Consider the following 18,716-nt stretch of genomic DNA (forward strand, 5'->3'; position numbering starts at 1 on the left):
TGAGCAAATCACTAAACTTCCCTGGGCCTCCATGTCCTCTCAGCAGCAATAATGGAGGTGAAGTAGGAGAGCTACTTTCCTTGGGCTCTAAGACGTTATATTTCTAGTTCAGTATTCAATGTGCAGGAAAAGTCTGGAAAAATAACATGAGCAGGCCTAAGAGTTAAATATACATATTTTAAATCAGATCTTTTTTTAAAAAAATCAGATCTTAACTGTTATTAAAATTTTGGAAAATTTATTTATTTTTACTTTTTTTTAAAAAAGATTTTATTTATTTATTTGACAGACAGGGATCACAAGTAGGCAGAGAGACAGGTAGAGAGAGAGGAGGAAGCAGGCCCCTTGCTGAGCAGAGATCCTGATGTGGGGCTCAATCCAAGGACCCTGAGATCATGACCTGAGCTGAAGAAAGAGGCTTAACCCACTGAGCCACCCAGGTGCCCTTATTTTTACTTTTTTTAAAAATTTAATTTAATTTTATTATTTTTTCTAAAGATTTTTATTTATTTATTTGACAGACAGAGATCACAAGTAGGCAGAGAGGCAGGCGGGGTGGGGGGAGCAGGCTCCCCGCTGAGCAGAGAGCCCGATGTGGGGCTCGACCCCAGGACCCCGAGATCATGACCCAAGCTGAAAGCAGAGGCTTAACCCACTGAGCCACCCAGGCGCCCCTTATTTTTACTTTTTAAAAAAGATTTTATTTATTTATTTTGTCAGAGAAAGACCACAAGCAGGAAGAGGGGCAGGGGAGAAGCAGGCCCCCTGCTCAGAGGGAGCCTGATGTGGGGCTCGATCCCAGGACCGTGGAATCATGACCTGAGCCAAAGGCAGACGCTTATTAACTGACTGAGCCACCCAGGTGCCCCCAGACCACACATCCGTAACACCACTCTGTGACAGTATGTTCATGTCATGTGAGACTTGTGATTTAGATGACACCATTTATAATCTTCATGTTTGAAACTGTTTCCCTTTTATTACAAAATTTAAGGATCAATAGCCATAACTGAACCATGAAAGAGTAGACTCCTCCCTTTTTTGAAAAGATAAAACTGGGGGCACCTGTGTGGCTAAGTTGATTAAGCATCTGACTTCTGCTTAGGTCACAATCTTGAGGTCCTTGGATCAAGCCCCACATCAGGCTACCTGCTCAGCAGGGAGTCTGCTTGTCCCTCTTTCTCTGCCCTTCTCCCCTGCTCATGCTCTCGCTCTTTCTCAAATGAATAAATAAAATCTTTAAAAAGAGAGGTAAAAGGAAACATAACCTTTCCATCAGTTTCGTTGGGCACAGCTGAGAAGGACTAGAACTTTCCAAGAAGATAATTTAAGGGGCACCTGGCTGGCTCAGTCAAAAGAGTCAACTTTTGATCTCAGGGTTGTGAGTTCAAGCCCCCACACCCCGCCCCCGTTGGGTGTACAGATTACTAAAAGTAATAATAATAAAAGGACAATTAAAATACTACTCCTCCCTGTCCTATTGTTTCCTTTCTATGGCTTATTCTTAGCACAGCACCCAAAATGATCCTGTCCCTTCCTAGGTCAAAACTCTTCTGTGCCCTCTCCTATCACTCAGAGAAAGCTGAAATCCTTGCTAGGACTGTTGTCCTCACATAATCCAACTGCCCTTGTCTCTCGGATCTCATCTCCTGTGCCTCTCCTCTCACTGTGTCCTCAGCAACCCTAGCTTCTTGGCTGCTCCTTTTGCTCATGGGGCCAGCAGGGCATCTCTGGCTTTGACTTTTCTGGACAGCTCTTTTCCAAGAAATCTGTGTGGCCGTTGTTATCTGCTCCAGAGGTTTTCTTCAAAATAACCTTTAGCAAGGGCTTCCTAGGGCCCTCTCTATCTAAAATCTCAACTCTGTGGGCTCTGGGATGACCAACATCGGCCCAGGAGAGAGGGTTTTCTTAGCACAGAGGACTCTCAGTGCTAAAGCTAGGTTTCTCCTGGGCACACCAGTCCAGTTGGTCACCCTGTATAATCCCAACACCTAGAACAGAGCTTGGCTCATCAGAGTCTTAATAAATATTTGTTGAATACAAGGAATGAATGAATGAATGAGCAAGTAGGTAAAGGAAAGAAGCATTCATCCAACTTTCGTGAACAGGGGACCAGTATTTCTTAATCTCCTAATCAGAAAAGTATAATTTACCAATTTTGCTGCTACCGAGAGTGGTTAGAACACTTTAAGTGTCCCGAACTCATCTTTTAGAGAAAATTAAAATGGCTGTGTTGGCTTCCCTGTTTTTAGACTTTAACATGGTTTCTGTATTTTAAATGGCACTGACGCATTTCTCAATGTGCACTTTTCCCATCACAAATGACCCTGAGTCAGAGCCCCCTCCTCTATCCTAATCCTTCCCTCAGCTCTTGCAGCCTGGACCTTCCTGGGGCTGCTCCCTGAGTCATTCTGCTCGCACAGCCTGCCATTCCACTTACTGATGCCCCCTGTTTCCTCCCACCCATCTCTCCAACTTCAGCTCCTTTGAGTCAGCACGAGCTAGTGCCGTTCTGTCATACACGATGTACTTGTTCTTCCAAATTTTTGGTTAGAGAATTCAATAAGGCAGCATAAGACAGCGGTGTGTGCGTCTTTGTAACCCTGGACCCGACTCTGGTTTGTACGTTCATTCATTCATTCAGCATCGTTTTGAGTCCTACAATGTGCCAGGCCCTGGGACTCTAACAATTAACAAGATATTTCCTCTGTCCCCTCAAGTAGGGACAGGCGAGTAAATAGAAATGATCCAGGGAGTACTGACACTGTATTGTACTTTTTAATGATAAATATTGGGTACTATCAAGCATATGGGAAGCACTAAGTGCATGTTATTTGAGTAATAAATGGATGAGTCAGTGATTGAGGGGGGATATAATTTTTTTTAATTTAAATTCATTTAATTTAAATTCATTTTTTAATTTAAATTCATTTAATTTAAATTCATTTTTTTAATTTAATTTAAATTTAATTTAAATTCATTAAATTTAAATTTAAATTTAAATTTAATTTAAATTAAAACCCAAGGTTTGGGACATCATTAGTTTTTGCTATAATGTTTAATGATTCATTAGTTGAGTATAACACCCAACGCTCATTGTATCATGTACCCTCGAGAGTGGATATAATTGTTATGAGAGCACAGAACCCTCGGAGTAGATCATCACCATCAAATGGAAAGATGCTTCTTCCATTTTTCTGTTTTGAAGAGGCCAGCTCATCTGGGTCTCTATCATGAAGAGTACGACTTCTCTTTCCCTTTCTCTCCTTTCCGCTCTTAAGTAACAGAATGGAAGCGCAGGTGGCCACAGAGTGTCAGCAAGGCCACTCAGCACGCCCCATCTCCTTTGCTCAGGACTCTTTAGGAAAATAACTTTGATGGCGGGTGAAATTGTAGCCTCCTGAAATTCTCTTCAGCATTTGCATTATTGATTAGACAACGTGTGTGTTGGTCTCCAAGGCAGCTGACTGTACAGCCAAAATGAGTTGCCTAACGCTGCTTACGATTTTGCAGAAGGAACTCAAATCTGGTCTGTGCTCCGGGTAAAGGGAATTGTTTTCCCAGCTGAACTTTGCCCCTCAGATTCCACACATGTCTTCCATCCCTTACAGCTATTCGCTGGGCGTGCACTGTTGATTCTACCCCTAGCGCAAGCCGGGTTTATCAGGGGGCCATCGACTCTTCTAGGTAACTCCCCATTACAGTAAACATCTGCTGCAGAACTGGAAAGAGCCGGTTCAAGCCAGTCGTTCTTCATTTCAGTGGGCAGTCTTAATTTTGACGATTACCTTTTTCTTAATTCGCCCTACCAAATCAGAACCTGTAGGAATTTTGCACTTTAAGAAAACCCTCATTTTTCTATGTCGAAATCGTTAAGGGTGATTTAAAATAGGAATTGAACATTTCAGTGTGCATTAAAAAATTCATATGCATCTCTGTAAAGGGAGGACATTTTCCTATGCATTCAAAATTAATTCTGATTCCTTAATACCCAGTCTGTAGCCAAATAGTCCCAGTTTGTACCCAAAAGGTCTTTTATGGCAGATTTGTCAAAACTAGGATCCAATCTAGGGCTATGTATTGTGTTGGCTTCTCCTTCTTTCCTTCCTCCCTTTCTTTCTTTCTCTCTCTCCCTTTTTATTTTATTTTATTTTATTTTATTTATTTATTTGAGAGAGAGAGCAAGTAGAGGGAGGGAGAGGGACAAGCAGACTCCTCACTGGGCATGGAGCATCTGACTGGGCTGGAGGCAGGGCTCGATCTCATGATCAGATCATGATCACATGGATCACGACCCCAGCCAAAACCAGGAGTCAGAGGCTTAACCAACTGAGTCACCCAGGTGCCCTGCATTGGTTTCTTATATATGGATGAGCAATCCCAAGGTACTGACCTGTGGAATAGACCAGACCAGCTCTCCTATTGAATATATGATTCTCCTGATTGCTTCCTTGTGGTGGTGTTTACCTTAGGCCTGTATCACTTGTATTTCCTGTAAACTGGATTAGATTCCACTCAGGTATGTTTGGCTGGTATATATTATTGATGATGCAGTGTTTTTAGTCCTGTGTCATGACAGGGAACTCATGATCTGATGATTTTTCCTCTTGCAATTAGCAATCTTGGTATAAACTTTAAAACTAATTGATTTTATTGAAAAAATAATGACTACCAGTATTAAGACACCAGAAAAGGTATCAGAGAAAAGCAATTCTTCCTACTGTACATTGTTTTGTTAGGGTAGGCAGTTAGGTTCTAACAGGATACCTAGAGGCCAACATAGAGGAAGTCATGGGTAGCTATTGGGAAAGACCCCAAGAAGCCAGATCAAACCAGATAGGACCAAGATGACAGGTGCCATGACAGGAAACTCCTGACCAAGTGAAAAAGAAAAGGCATGAAACCCTGCTTCCAAGAAATCCCTTCCTCAGGTAAAGAATATTCTAACCCCTAATTAAAGACTGTCAATAAAACATTGAAACCCAAAACCCAGGTCAGCCGCTCTCTCTCTTGAGTTCACTGGCTCTCATATTTGCTCAAAGAATATACTTTTGCTCTCATAAACTTCCCTGCTTGTGTTGTATGTTTGTCCTTGAAATCGTTCTTGTGATGAGACCAAGAACCTTCATGGACTTCTTTGGGATGGGTTGAGTCAAGGCCTCAGGGCCTGGGATCTCCCCAGTTCACCAGGCAAAAGTTTCAATCACTAGTCTCCTTTTCACCGGAGGGAGGCATTCCTCCTGGAAATATTCTGAACAAACACAGCAGGAACATACTTTCATTTAACAACATATCTAGGAGATCCTTCCTTCCATTTTGGTACATGTTGACCTAATGTATTCTTCTTAATGGCTCCATGGTTTATCATCCTATTAAACATCCTGTTAAACATCCTGTAGATGTTTCTTAATTCACTTAACTAATGTTTCATTTGGATATTTTGGTAATTTCCAGATAGGTACTTCTGCACAAACATGAAAATAAATATAGGTTACATTCCTAGAAATGATACTGCTTGTTGCTATGCCCTATTCTTTTCAAATAGTACCAGTTTACACTTCTACAAAAAGCCTATGTGTGATGTGTCTTTCCCCCATACCCTTATCACCATAAATCATTATCAGTTTTTTGGTTTTCATCAATGATAGGTGAAAAAAGATATTTCATTGTTTTGACATGTACTTACTTAATTTTGAATGTGTTGTGTATCTTTTCTGACCCTTCATAGATTAAGGAAATACATTTCCTAATCTATAGGGTAAGGGAAGTCTCTTAGTTTCTCAAAGGTGTGGTATTTGTAGCAGGATATTAGCATTCACATCGCTTTAATCTATAAATCTGTTATCCCTCCCTTTTCCCTACACTGCAAAGCTCTAAGGCAAATATTTCCCCCACCTCCAATAAAAAAATGCCTTTTAGGAAAGTGGACCTCATTTTTCTGTTGATTTTGGGCTAACATCCTATTGTAACCCATACAGTGAGAGGAAAAGAGGCTTTCTCTGAAAACCTTAAAAGATTGTGGGAATTGAGGGAAATGGAGAGAAGGCAGTATGATGTCCATGTGTGGGGTGCAGGAGCTGGGAACTGATCCCCAGAAGTTGCCACGAAAGGGAAAAGACCTGCTGCCTGAGAAAGGAAGAGGCAAGGTGCACCTAGCAAGTACCATGTTAAGGGATAATGTGTCCATGCCCAGAAGCTGCCTGAAGTCTCTGTCAGTGCCTGGAAGCTCACATCATCTCTACTGGGTGCACTGTGCTTCCTGGCACCGCTGACTCCCAGCATCATAGCTTACAGTGGTATAGTGATTGTCGAAGAATGGTGATGCTCCTGGTGCTTACTCCAAGGTTTTGCTTTGGTCCCCAGCTGCATACAGCTCCCTCTTATAACACTTGGAAGCCCAAGAAAATGGGGTGGAATGGAACTCTGAATCCCAGTCTCATAGGTGAGCCCCACCTTCATAATATGTGCACAGAAGGGAAGAGAGTTGAACTAAGACAGCTTAAGATCCCCTCCTGGAACAGTAGTTACTAACCCTGTACACATTGTTCCCCTTTGACTTTACCTTTGTTTAGAAGATTTGGAGTTTTGTGCAGACATTTAAAATTGTTTGCATGGTAAAATTGATGTTTTTTTCTTTAATGACTATTCTTTCATGCATTTATGTTTAAAATCAACCTTTGATCAACATTGAACTTGTTTTAAGAGATCTACCTTTTTCTTTCTGTATGATTGTCCATTATTAAACAGTCCAGTTTTTCTTCACTGACCTGAAATCCCTCCTTTATCATACATTAACTTTTATTGATCTTTCGTTCTTTTCTTTTTTTTAAATCCCCATATCCTGTGGCTTTAATCGCTCCAGCTATGTTACATATAGTGATTTTTTTTTTTTTTTGGCAAGGATACACGTACTTCCTGACTACCTCTGTTTTTCTCATTTTCCCATAACCCCTATGGTTTTTCTCCTGATATGAACCCAAGAGTTTGCATGTCTATTTTCACTCAATCCCAATGATATTTTTCACTGGGATTATATTATAATTATTAATTGGTTTAGAATAACTTAGCATCTTACAAGATTGTGTCTTTCTCTTCATAAGCATGTGTAGATGTATTTGTCTTATTCTGTATCCTACAGAGGCACCCTCAAATTCCTTTCAACAGCTCTCGTACATTTCTTGTTAATTTTTTCCATAGCTACTTAATCATTATGCTGAAACTGTAAGAGATCTTTGCTTCCACTATACTCTCAAAATACTTATAAAGTTTATGTAGAAAACAATGACTTACATATATAATTAAGATTTATTCATTTATTTATTTCATCTATCAAGCTGTTGTGCAAGCATCCACTCCTGGAGTGTGGAGTTCAGGACCGGGTACTAAACTTAAGGAGAGACTTTGGTGCTGGAGTGTGGCTGGAGAAGAGTCGTCATGAAGGTACAGGGAATGGGAACCAAGGCACGTAATTATATTACACTGTATTATGTACACTGAATGCCTGCTATATGCTAGACACTCTTCCTAAATATCTTGTTATTTTACTTAATCCTCATAGTAATCCAATGAGGATGGTTCTGTTGTTATCCTCATTTAAGAGATAAGAAAATAAAGATGGAGAAATTAATTGTCCAATTCACAGTGCTAGTATGGCAAGGCACATCTTAGAAGTCTATGTCTTTGGTTGAGGGAAATGAGGTAGAGTAAGTATAGGGAAGCATGACACCTACCTTCAAATTTTTGAAGCTCTCTCATATGGAGGAAACCATAAATTTTTTTCTTTGGGTGTGGACAAATAGGCAAGAGCTGTTGATAAGTAGATTTCTGGCTAATGTACGTAGTAACTTTCAAAGAATGAAATATATCTTAAAAAAGAATATGTGATCTTGCAAGGTAGTGAGTTCCGACTGGAAAAGTCCAAACAGTGGTTGGATGGCCTTGGTTGAAGATGTTGGCAAAGCTACTCAGGCTTAGTGATTTGCATTAATCATCCTTAAGGACCCCCAGGGCCTTGGAAGGATGGTAAATGATTTACCTTTTAATTTCCAGTGTAGTGGGGTTATGGGTACAGTGGCAACATTTAATGAGTTCCAGGTTATCTACCTCACAGAAACAGGATTGAAGGGCTGATTCATATTAAGCAAAGCTGATAAAATCCATGAAACTCCACAACAGAAAAATTTGGATAGCATCTAATAAAAGCAGCAGTAGTGTATATGATAGTGGTTGTGCAGAATAGTCATTGTGAACATGGATTCCGGAGCCAGACCATGTGGGTTCAGATCCCAGTTCTACCATTTACTAACTGTGGACCTCAGGCAAGTTAACTTAGCCTTAGTCTCCTCACATTTAAATTACTGCATTAAAAACACTGTCATATTTTAACCCCTGTAAGGGACAAATGAGTGTGAATAGGTAGGTAGATGGATGGATGAATGGGTGACTGGTTGGATAGACAGAGTGTGAGAATGAGAGAGAAGCAATAGCCTTAAACACAATAAGTAATAAATGTTTGCTATTATTTTCCAAAGGGTTTCCATGGTATTTTAAATACTCAAACAATAACAGTAAATCATCTTTAATTTTAATTTTAACTAATTCATTGTTTTGGAAAAAATAAAGAGATGCACATGACAAACCTAAGTCAAGAAAATACTAGACTACAATAGATTAGAATTCTGACTTTTAAAAAGTTCTTCTAAAACTGTCGATCTATTTTTATTTATTTTAACAATCAAAAATAAGTATTTCATTGAGCATCTAGAGTGTCTATTGTTAAGCCCAGCATCGTGCTAAATACTTTAAGGAAAAATATAAGAACATCACATTGTCATTGTCCTTAAGTAGTTTATGATTTAGCTATTTGTGATTGTAATGACACATTTTTTAGATTTATGTTTTTTACTGAGGGTGGAGGGGCAAAGGAAGAGCTAGAGAGAGAATGCCAAGTGCAGACGCAGGACTCAATGCTGGGCCGGACGTAGGGCTTGATCTCATGACCCTGAGATCATGACCTGAGTGGAAATCAAGAGTCGGACGTTTAATCGACTGAGCCACCCAGGTGCCCCTCATAAAAACACATTGAAAAAATTCTAGGACCTAACACCTTTTTTTTTTTTTAAAAGGACCTAACACCTTTAAGTAAAATCATCTTTGGAAGTAATCACTTTGAAAGATTATACACTTACTTCAATAACTCTGCCATTTTCAAAAACACTTTTTGCATCTATCCCTTTGGGATTGCCCTTGGAGTCATTATACAAATCATGTAAGAAAAGCAGAATTACTGCTCCTCCATCTTCCTCTAGCGCCTAGCTTAGTTGCCTGAATTCATCAGTAGATTTGTGTTCAGTGACTTCTGGTTATTTTAACATCTCAGATTGACCCTAAAAGACAAGTTTTGCTATTCTTGATGACCTTCCAAAGAGTGGACCATGACATTACTGGACAGTAAGTAACTGGAGGACCAGGAGTCTTTCTCATTGTCTTTGCATCTCTGGCAGCACCCAGCTGGGTGCTCGTCCACAGCAGGAAGGCAGGATGCATATGTTGACCTGAACTGAAGGTCCAGGAGCACATTAGCTGTTCAGCTGGAGACAGCAAGGTGCGCTGAGGGTAAAGGCGAGTAAGAGTTCTGAACCGGACTTGAGGGGGATTTCTTTCTGTTCTGTCATTTCACTGTTTCCTCTCACCACTCCTTAGGTGTCCGGAAGGACAGAAAGGTCTGCCTGAAGGGGGCAGCAGATTTTCCCAATACTGCCTTCTAGCCCTGTGTTTGAAAAAAATAATTAATTAAAAATGTATATCTACTTTATAAGTCCAATATGTTTTATATATATATGTGTGTGTGTATATATTTATATATAAATATATATGTGTGTATATATATTTATATATAAATATATATGTGTGTATATATATTTATATATAAATATATGTATATGTATATGTGTATGTGTGTGTATTTGCCAAATACATACAGAACTTCAGTTTCAATCTACAGACTGAAAAACTATGTCCATTAATGCCTTTCTCACATTTCTATCAAAAGCAAGCATTGGGTTCCATAGCACCTTTCAGAAAAAGATGTGTTTGAAATCTGGAGGTATTTAGAATCACCAGGAAGGACAGGTAGACCACCCCCCCCGCCCCAATAGGGGTTATCTCGAGCAACCTGCTGAAAAAGCCAGGATCTGAAAGGGAAGTAGCAGACAGAGAAGAATGCAATGCCTGTGGCATGAGAAGTACAGACCCAAAGCTTCCAGTGGAAACCTGTAAGGAGCACTGGTGAAGACCTGCCAGGCCCAGAAAATGCGGTCTTCTGTTAGGCTGCCAGCCAAGTATAAGCAGTTGACTCCCCTTGCCATTCTCTCTTCTCTCCCCTTGAATCTGAAGAGGTCAAAAATCCTGGTTAGCAAGATGGGAAGAGAGGGCTGGAAGCATGAGACAGAGAAAGAGAAGGATCAGTCTGGTCTGGCCTTCCCTAGTTGCCTGCCTTTTGAAGGCAACTGCTGGAAAACCAGAGAAAATACAAGTTTCATTTGTTCCAAATTTTGATTTTATGTAGAACTGAACATTTTTTAAAAAATCAGCCTCCATGCCCAGTGTGGACAGCCCAATGCAGGGCTTGAACTCACAACCCTGAGATCAAAACCTGGGCTGAGATCAAGAATCGGACATTAACTGACTGAGACACACAGGTGTCCCTGGAACTGAACACATTTAATTCCTGAATTAAGACTATGTTTGCTAAATAAAGTGGTCATGGAGCTTTCTGTTGCCTAAGATGGCCCCAGTGAAGTCCTAGGGCATGTCAGTATTTTCAGATAGGGAGAGAGGATAGACTTCACCCAATGAGCAGGTTTAAAGAGACAGAGGAAAACAAAAAGAAAGTTGCCTTCTAATTATTATATTTCATGAATCCTGTTTGTTTAATATGATAATTATAATAATATTGTAAATGTTATTTACTAGCTTTACATTTTTATAATAAATCTATAAAGCTTGAAAGAATTATATTTATAGAGCAGAACACAATGGTTCTAAACCTTGACAATTTAAGAGTAATAGTGTAACTTAAAGAAGCCGAGAGGTAGATGAGGGAGGAAGAGTAGAGGGGAGTGGAAAGAGTTAATTCTTATTTTACAGAGTGTAAGTAAGAGATGTTGCTTTACATCAATAGATTAAAGAAATGGGAGGTTAAATAGAAAATTCAAACTTATAAAGATAATGAACAGAAGAAGTAAAAATGTAATCAAAATTGGGAAAAGTAGAACAGGGAGAAAAGGGGAATATTACATGATTTAAACGCTTGAGGCTTTGTAAAGGGTTAGCAGTAATTACAGCTTAAAATTATAAAACCAGACATGAGGTATAAGACTTCAAAACACAAGCAGCAAACAGGTCATTAACTCTGGGAATTGGAATGGTGTCAGGAGAGGGGCAGCCATTAGTTTTAATCTTATACACTCTATACTTTTTGAATATTTATTGCATGCATAGTGTTTCTACCAATAAATAAAATGAGGTTAGAGAAAAATAGTGATCTTAATTAAACAATTCCTACCTGGCTCGAATCCAGGGTTTGATGTGCATATTAAGGCTACTTCTCCAGCTGCCATGTTTATCTGAAGCTGGGGCCAGAAATCCCCTGCCTGGGGCCAGAAATGTACCAGACCCCTAGGTTGTAGGCCTCTTTGGCATATTTTTTAATATCCTGTCTGGTTCCAACTCTGGGCTCTAGTCCTGCAACAATAATCACAGCATTTCTGTCACCGTCCCTACATTCACATCGTAGGCCCTCTGATGGGCATGTTTTAAAGTTAAAACATGATTGGGATGTCTGGGTGGCTCAGTCCATTAAGCAGCTGCCCTTGGCTCAGGTCATGATCCCAGGGTCCTGGGATTGAGTCTCACATTGACTTCCTTGCTCATCGGGGAGCCTGCTTCTTCTTCTGCCTGCTGTTCCCCCTGCTTGTGCTCTATCTTTCTCTCTTTCTCTCTCTGACGAATAAATAAATACATAAAATCCTTTTTAAAAATAAAATTAAGGGGCGCCTGCGTGGCTCAGTGGTTTAAGCCTCTGCCTTCGGCTCAGGTCATGATCTCAGGGTCCTGGGATCGAGCCCCACATCGGGCTCTCTGCTCAGTGGGGAGCCTGTTTCTCCTTCTCTCTCTGCCTGCCTCTCTGCCTACTTGTGACCTCTCTCTGTCAAATAAATAAATAAAATATTTTAAAAATAAAAAAATTAAAATTAAAATTAAAATATGATGAACTTTAGATTATCTTTTTTTTTTTCATTAACATTGACTGTTTTGGGTCTTATTCCGTCTCTTTTCATTACACTGTACCATAGCTGTTCATTATAGTCTTTTCCATGTTGTCAGCATAAGAAAACATGAGGACAGGGCACCTGGGTAGCTCAGTCGTTAAGCGTCGGCCTTCGGGTCAGGTCATGATCCCAGAGTCCTGGAATTGAGTCCTGCATTGGGCTCCCTGTTCAGTGGGGAGTCTGCTTCTCCTTCTGCTACTCTCCCTGTTCCCTCTTTCACTCTCTCAAATGAATAAATAAAATCTCAAAAAGAAAAGAAAGAAAGAGAAAAAGAAAACACAAGGACCGCTCCTATGCCCTGAACTTACCAAAGGGATATTCTGGAAGACCCACAAACCCACCTTTGCCACAGTCAGGGGTGTGGAAGCCCAGGGCCTGCACCATCAGGTGTGCCTTCAACCCTGCAGCCCTATGGGCCCTCCTTCATGAGCCTCATTGCTTCAAGTTGGTGCTTGAACGCCCACAGGGGCCATCCCTAGGCAAAGAAATAAAGAACTTGTACATTTTACTTATTTTATTCTTTAATAGTTGGAAATTGCCTTAGAGATTAGTTATCCTGCTCTACTTCCCACGTTTTACCAAGAGGGAAACCAGTACCAGTTAATTCTATTTCTGAACTGCTCTCACAAGATTAAGCAACCTTTGTTAAATTTCTTAAACAAGAGGGGGCGCCTGGGTGGCTCAGTGGATTAAGCTGCTGCCTTCGGCTCAGGTCATGATCTCAGGGTCCTGGGATCGGGTCCCACATCAGGCTCCCTAGGGAGCCTGCTTCCCCCTCTCTCTCTCTGCCTGCCTCTCTGCCTACTTGTGTTCTCTCTCTCTCTGTCAAATAAATAAATAAATAAAATCTTTAAAAAAAAAAAAATAAAATATTTTAAAAAAATTTCTTAAACAAGAGCTGAATTGATGACCACATTATGGGTTCATTTACCTGCCTTTACCTGCTTAACAGCACATTCTCCTGATGTCACACTGCGCATGTCTCCGTCCGGGCCTATGCACATGGTAGCTGCCACTGGTTTACCCGATTCTTTTAAGACTTCCACAGCCCATACAGCTTCTTCGGCATGCTCAAAATACTAAGGGAGATTTCACTTTTCCTATTGGTCCAAATGTAAAGCAGATTTTGAAAGGTGGAATAAATATGTTGCAAAATCATTACAAGAATGACCAAGTATATGTGATAAAACTTGCTGAAGAACAGGTCTTCATCAAACTAAAGATACTCTTCTGAGTAAACATTTTAATTCCTTTAATAGTAATATAAAGATTTGCATTCAGAGATCATCGATTCAGCAAGATGAAGACTGTTATGGGAAAAAAACAGAAAAACAACACAAAGGTTTTTAATGTAATTGAGTATTTAAAATCATAATTTTGAAGGAACTAAAGGTTTTTTTTTTTTTACGATCTTCTATTTATTTATTTGAGAGAGAGAGCAGAGCAAGCGAGAACATGAGTAGTGGGGGAGGGGCAGTGGGACAGGGAGCTCCCCACTGAGCAGGAAGCTGGATGCAGGACTGGATCCCAAACCCTGGGATCATGACTTGAGCCGAAGGAAGGCACTTAACCTACTGAGCCACCCAGGCGCCCCAGGAATGAACATTTTAGAAATAAATATTATTATTATTTTTAAAGATTTATTTATTTAAGAGAGAGAGAGAGCACACATGAGTAGGGGAAGAGGTAGAGGGCAAGAGAGAGAGAGAGAGAATCCCAGACAGACTCCCCACTGAGAGCACAGTGTGGGGCTGGATCTCACGACTCTGAGATCACAACCCGAGCTGAAACTGATTGGGGCACTTAACCGACTGAGCACCCAGGCGCCCCTTACTAATAAATTTTATACTCATCTTTATGGAGCTGGGGTAATCTCTGAAAAATAATGAATAGTTTATTATACTTTCTACTTCAAAGTGATTTTATATTCGCTTCTCTTTAGATGGTATTTCCCCCAGTGAGACCGCTGTGGCACAGAGCAGGGAGGAATAGCTGCTGAGTTTCTTTGTTGAGGGTGGACAGGACACCTTGCCTGGTAAACCCAGGTCATTTGTAGGGGTCTTCCCAGCAATGCCCTTAAAGGCCTCAGTTGAAAAGCTGACCTTAAGTAAGTGAAGAAAAGCCAGCAAAAATCCAAGTCTTCTTGACTTAGATTCTGCAGAAGCAATGTGTGAGGAATGGCAGAGAGAGTCCACAGAGAGGTTCTTAACAAAATGAACTTGTGTTCCCATCTGTCTGGAGAACCTATCAGTTGGAGTTTGTGCCCCTCTGTGCAGGTGACTGTTGCCAAGTGCGTCTGCCAGGCTTGGGTGGCCCTGAGCTTTGGGAAGTTTGATGAAACAAGCTTTTCAACAGATTAAGAGAGTGGTAAGGGAAACAGCAGCTGGGAGGTTATTGGCCTTGTTGGGGGCTAGAGACTTGGGCTGAGAGCTCGACTCCAGGTGGTAGCAAAGATGGGAAATGGGGAATGAGGGCTTTTTCATTTTTAGAAGTGGAAGGAAAAGAATGTTATGGGCCTTCATGTCCAATGAATGACCAATTCTCTTTCTTTCTTCAAAATATCCCTCATGTGTCATAGCTTGAGTGAAAGCAGAGGGATGGGAGTGAGCATAGCATGGACAGAGAAGGGCAAGGAAACTTGCTGGTACTGAGTAGTATTAGTGGGGCCTCATGAACCTGACTAGCCACCTACCTCCTAAGCTTTGCTCACTCGCAACCTCCACCCCCGCACAGCTCTGTCCAGCCGTGCCCCTCCCACAGGAGAGGTTACTCCCTGAACCTCTCACCCAACGTTGTAGGGTCCCCTGTGAATCAGCTGCTACAGCCATCCAAAGAAAACCAAGGCTATGGCTGGGCCTCTTCTGGGTCTGCCCTTGGACTTCACTAAAACCCAGCATGCAAGTGAGAGATGTTTGCCTTGACAGCAATGCATGTACATAAACCTTTGACCCTGTACTCTGAGGAAATGAGGGCACAAAGCAATCCAATACCTTCATGAAAGGTGAAGACTATGTAGTGGGATTTGTCAGAAGAGGGTGACTCCTCTCCCTAAAATACTAAGCTAACCCAGCAATCAAGAAGTCTGCATTTTTCTTTGTAAAAACCTCTAGCTGGAGTCTAGAGAGTTTTTTAACTCTAGCTTCATCCTCATGGTGTCTGCACACTGATGTCTGGCTGATCCCTCTGCTATTAAAGCATCACCTTTGCCAGCCACTTCCCTGGCAAGGCCACAGGCAGCAGCGTTCACATCTTCTCACTGAGGTCCTAGAGCAAGAGTTTGGATGGTGAGCCTGGCATTATCATGGTAAATGTAATAGATAACAAAGGGGGCAATGAGCAAATCAGACGAGTCCCAGTCATGGTTTAAACTGCAGTTTGAGGGGGATGGGGTAACTGGGTGATGGACATTAAGGAAGGCATGTGATGGGATGAGCATTTGCTGTTATATGCAACTGATGAATCACTGAACTCTACCTCTGAAATTAATAATACACTCTATGTTAATTGAATCGAAATAAAATTAAATTAAAAAACCCTGCAATTTGAGAAGACCAGCAGAGTTGGGGACCTTCTCCTTTCCTACCAGTGAGCTTGTATTTCCATTAATGTACTCACCACATGGCATTTTAGTAAATGTTTGTGTTTGCCTCTCTCACTGGACCGTGAGCCACTTTTCGAACAGGCTCTGTGGCTTTCTTTCATCTTTGTTTTGAGCATAGAGATTGGACTATAACAGGTACTCAATAAATGTTGGTTGGTTGATTGAGTAAATGGGCATGAGCATTGACAAGTATGAACACTTTACATGCATGCAGTATCACACAGTACTTCCACGTTCTTCCCCTGCTTAGTTTTCTCAATAACCCTGTGCATTTAAGCATAAATGATCTCCATTTTGCACAGAGAAGATCAGTGCTCTGAGCAGCCAAGCGTCCTGCACAAAGTCACATGCCCAGCAGGTGGCAAAGTTGGGCATCAAACCCACTTCTCATTCCCAGGCCAGTGCTGTGTTCCCACGGACCACCCTGTCTCTAGATGGACAAGTTAGAAGAGAAGATGGTTAAATAAGGTGAAAAGGACATCTAGAAGTGTTTTCTCTACAGAAAAATAGCACAGGATAACCATGTCCTTCCAATGGCTTATTCCTTCCCCGTCCTATCTTCCCCTCCACCCCAGCTAAAGATGCAGAGAAAAGCTCATTTATGTAGTAAATATTCATTCACATAATAATTTCTTAATAAACATTTTATGTGGAGTTTGTTATAAGTTTAGTAACATATAAGGCCAGTTCCATACCTTACCCTCAAGAGGTTATTTTTATTACAGATGATCCCTGACACTAAACCCTGCCCTCCTCCCACCCCCCATCCCCACCCCCGCAAAAATGACAGTTTATCTTGCTATCTTTATTGCCCTCACTGGTAGAAAAGTGAAAGTCTGCATGACATTTGATCCAGCTCTCAAGAATTCCATGTGAAGCTGACGAACTACAAAGTAGTTTTTTAAAATTAAAATTAGGAAGATAAAACTTATATGAGCTATCATGTGCAGCAAATGCAGCTTACGCACTCACAATCTCTTTCAATCACACACAATTTCAAACCTAGTTCTAAAAAATTGCAGCTTAAGGTCAGTAGAGTTCAAGGACAGGAAATGGAAGAGTCAATACTAAATTGGGACTGTTTGGAGTGGCCTCATATTGTCCTGTCCATGGGCCTCAATGGTCTGGTGTAGCCATAGGCAGACATTAAGGTCTGGGTGACAAATTGCCCCTTGGTCTTTTGGTCTACAGAGGGTTTATTCATTTGCCTGTGTTGTGGAGGATGTGGCTAGTCTACTTACAGTCAGGAAATCCTTCCATGAGGAAATTCTCATGGCGGACAAGGTGTGTGTCGGTGGTGCCCCCACCAAACTGATTCAATGGCAGGCATCGGGGGACACACGGTCAGTCAGAGAGCTTCCGTTGGGCTGTCAGGACATCCTTCCCTCCTTTCTCTTCATCTCTTCCCAAACCTCAGTCCTCATCCTTGCTATTTCAACATTTTCTTTCTGGTTTAGCAAAAAGATCTTCTAAAATTAAGAACAAGTTCTCTGTGGGCCAGATGAAAACTTGGTGCTAAGTGCCAGAGAAGCAAAACTTGGTCCTACCATATAACTCTGAGTGTCTGATGAAACAATAAAATTGGTCAGTGGGTATGATGTGTTGGGCTTTTTATGCTGGTTAACTCAGGAGACCTCACAGCTAGTTCATGTCATATCCCCCTTTGACATGGGTCAAGAATCTAAGCCTGAGGGTGCTGAGTGACTCCTTCGGTTAAGCAACCAACTGTGGGTTTTGGCTCAGGTCATGATCTCAAGGTCGTGAGATTGAGCCCCACATTGGGCTCCACGCTCAGCATGGAGTCTGCTTGTCCTCCCTCTGCTCCTCCCCCCACTCACACTCTTGCTCAAAAATAAATGAATGAATCTTAAAAAAAAAAACCCAGAAACTTCTCCTTAGGAAAGTCAAATGACTTGTGCAGTCACACAGCTGGTGGGTGGAAGCATCAAGACAGGATCCCAGGTTTCTCAGATACACGGTGCATATATGAATATGATCAGAGCAAATCAAAAGACCCATTCCCAGCTTGCAACCATTTCATTCTTTCTCTTTATTTTCCACTTTAGTTTAGGAGACTGCTCTCAAAGAAGAGTAAAAATAGAATCAAAACTCCAGTTTGATGTTACTCGCCAATCCCATCACAGTTTTTACCTCCAACTCTTACTGGTTTTTTTTTTTTTCTAGCTCCAGGGGATGAGGTGAAACTGTGTTGTTCTCTTCACACCCCTCTCCCCCAACAAAACCCAAATGTCTACTATCTATGCTGTATTAATCTGGTGGTTACCATTAGTCATCTTTACCAAACACACTGTTACAGTACAAGACACAAATTAGCCAGAGGCATTAATGTGAAGCAATAGCAGTTTCACTTTGTTAAGGAAACTCTTGAATACCCACAGGGTGGATATTCATGGAACAAATATTAAGGTGTGTATTTTAGCACTCGCTGTACCTGAAGATGCTAGTGTGTGTGTGGAGGGGGGCACTGGAGAAGGGAGAGGTCGTTTTCTTCTAAATGCTTCAGCCCATGTACTGTCACCGTCTTGACATCTTGGCAACTCTGGCAAGTGACACGGTCCTTAGACAACACTCAGAATCATTTATTTATCTTCTCTCAGTCAGATTTAAACAAACTGTCACCCTCTAAATTAAACACTGTCTTGGGGGATGCCTCCAGTGACCTGGGTCGGGACGGTCTGCTGCCACTTCCAGAGTCCAGAGCCCAGCCTTCACGTCGCCCCTCTTCTCCAGAGTTATGAGAAAGCTGTCACCTCCAACTACAA

The 18,716-nt window shown here is 41.3% G+C and overlaps 1 long non-coding RNA gene across 1 annotated transcript; it reads right to left on the reverse strand.

Moving 5' to 3' along the window:
- Window positions 1–8,612: 8,612 nt before the first annotated feature.
- LOC123938702 lies at window positions 8,613–13,428 on the reverse strand. Its single transcript, XR_006817762.1, has 5 exons — window positions 13,274–13,428; window positions 12,674–12,807; window positions 11,567–11,745; window positions 10,253–10,389; window positions 8,613–9,769 (listed from the first exon to the last, which is right to left on the reverse strand). It is a non-coding gene; the product is annotated as an uncharacterized LOC123938702 (long non-coding RNA).
- Between the last annotated feature and the right edge of the window lie 5,288 nt (window positions 13,429–18,716).

Source organism: Meles meles, chromosome 3 (assembly GCF_922984935.1).
Source record: "Meles meles chromosome 3, mMelMel3.1 paternal haplotype, whole genome shotgun sequence".
NCBI classification, from domain to species: domain Eukaryota; kingdom Metazoa; phylum Chordata; class Mammalia; order Carnivora; family Mustelidae; genus Meles; species Meles meles.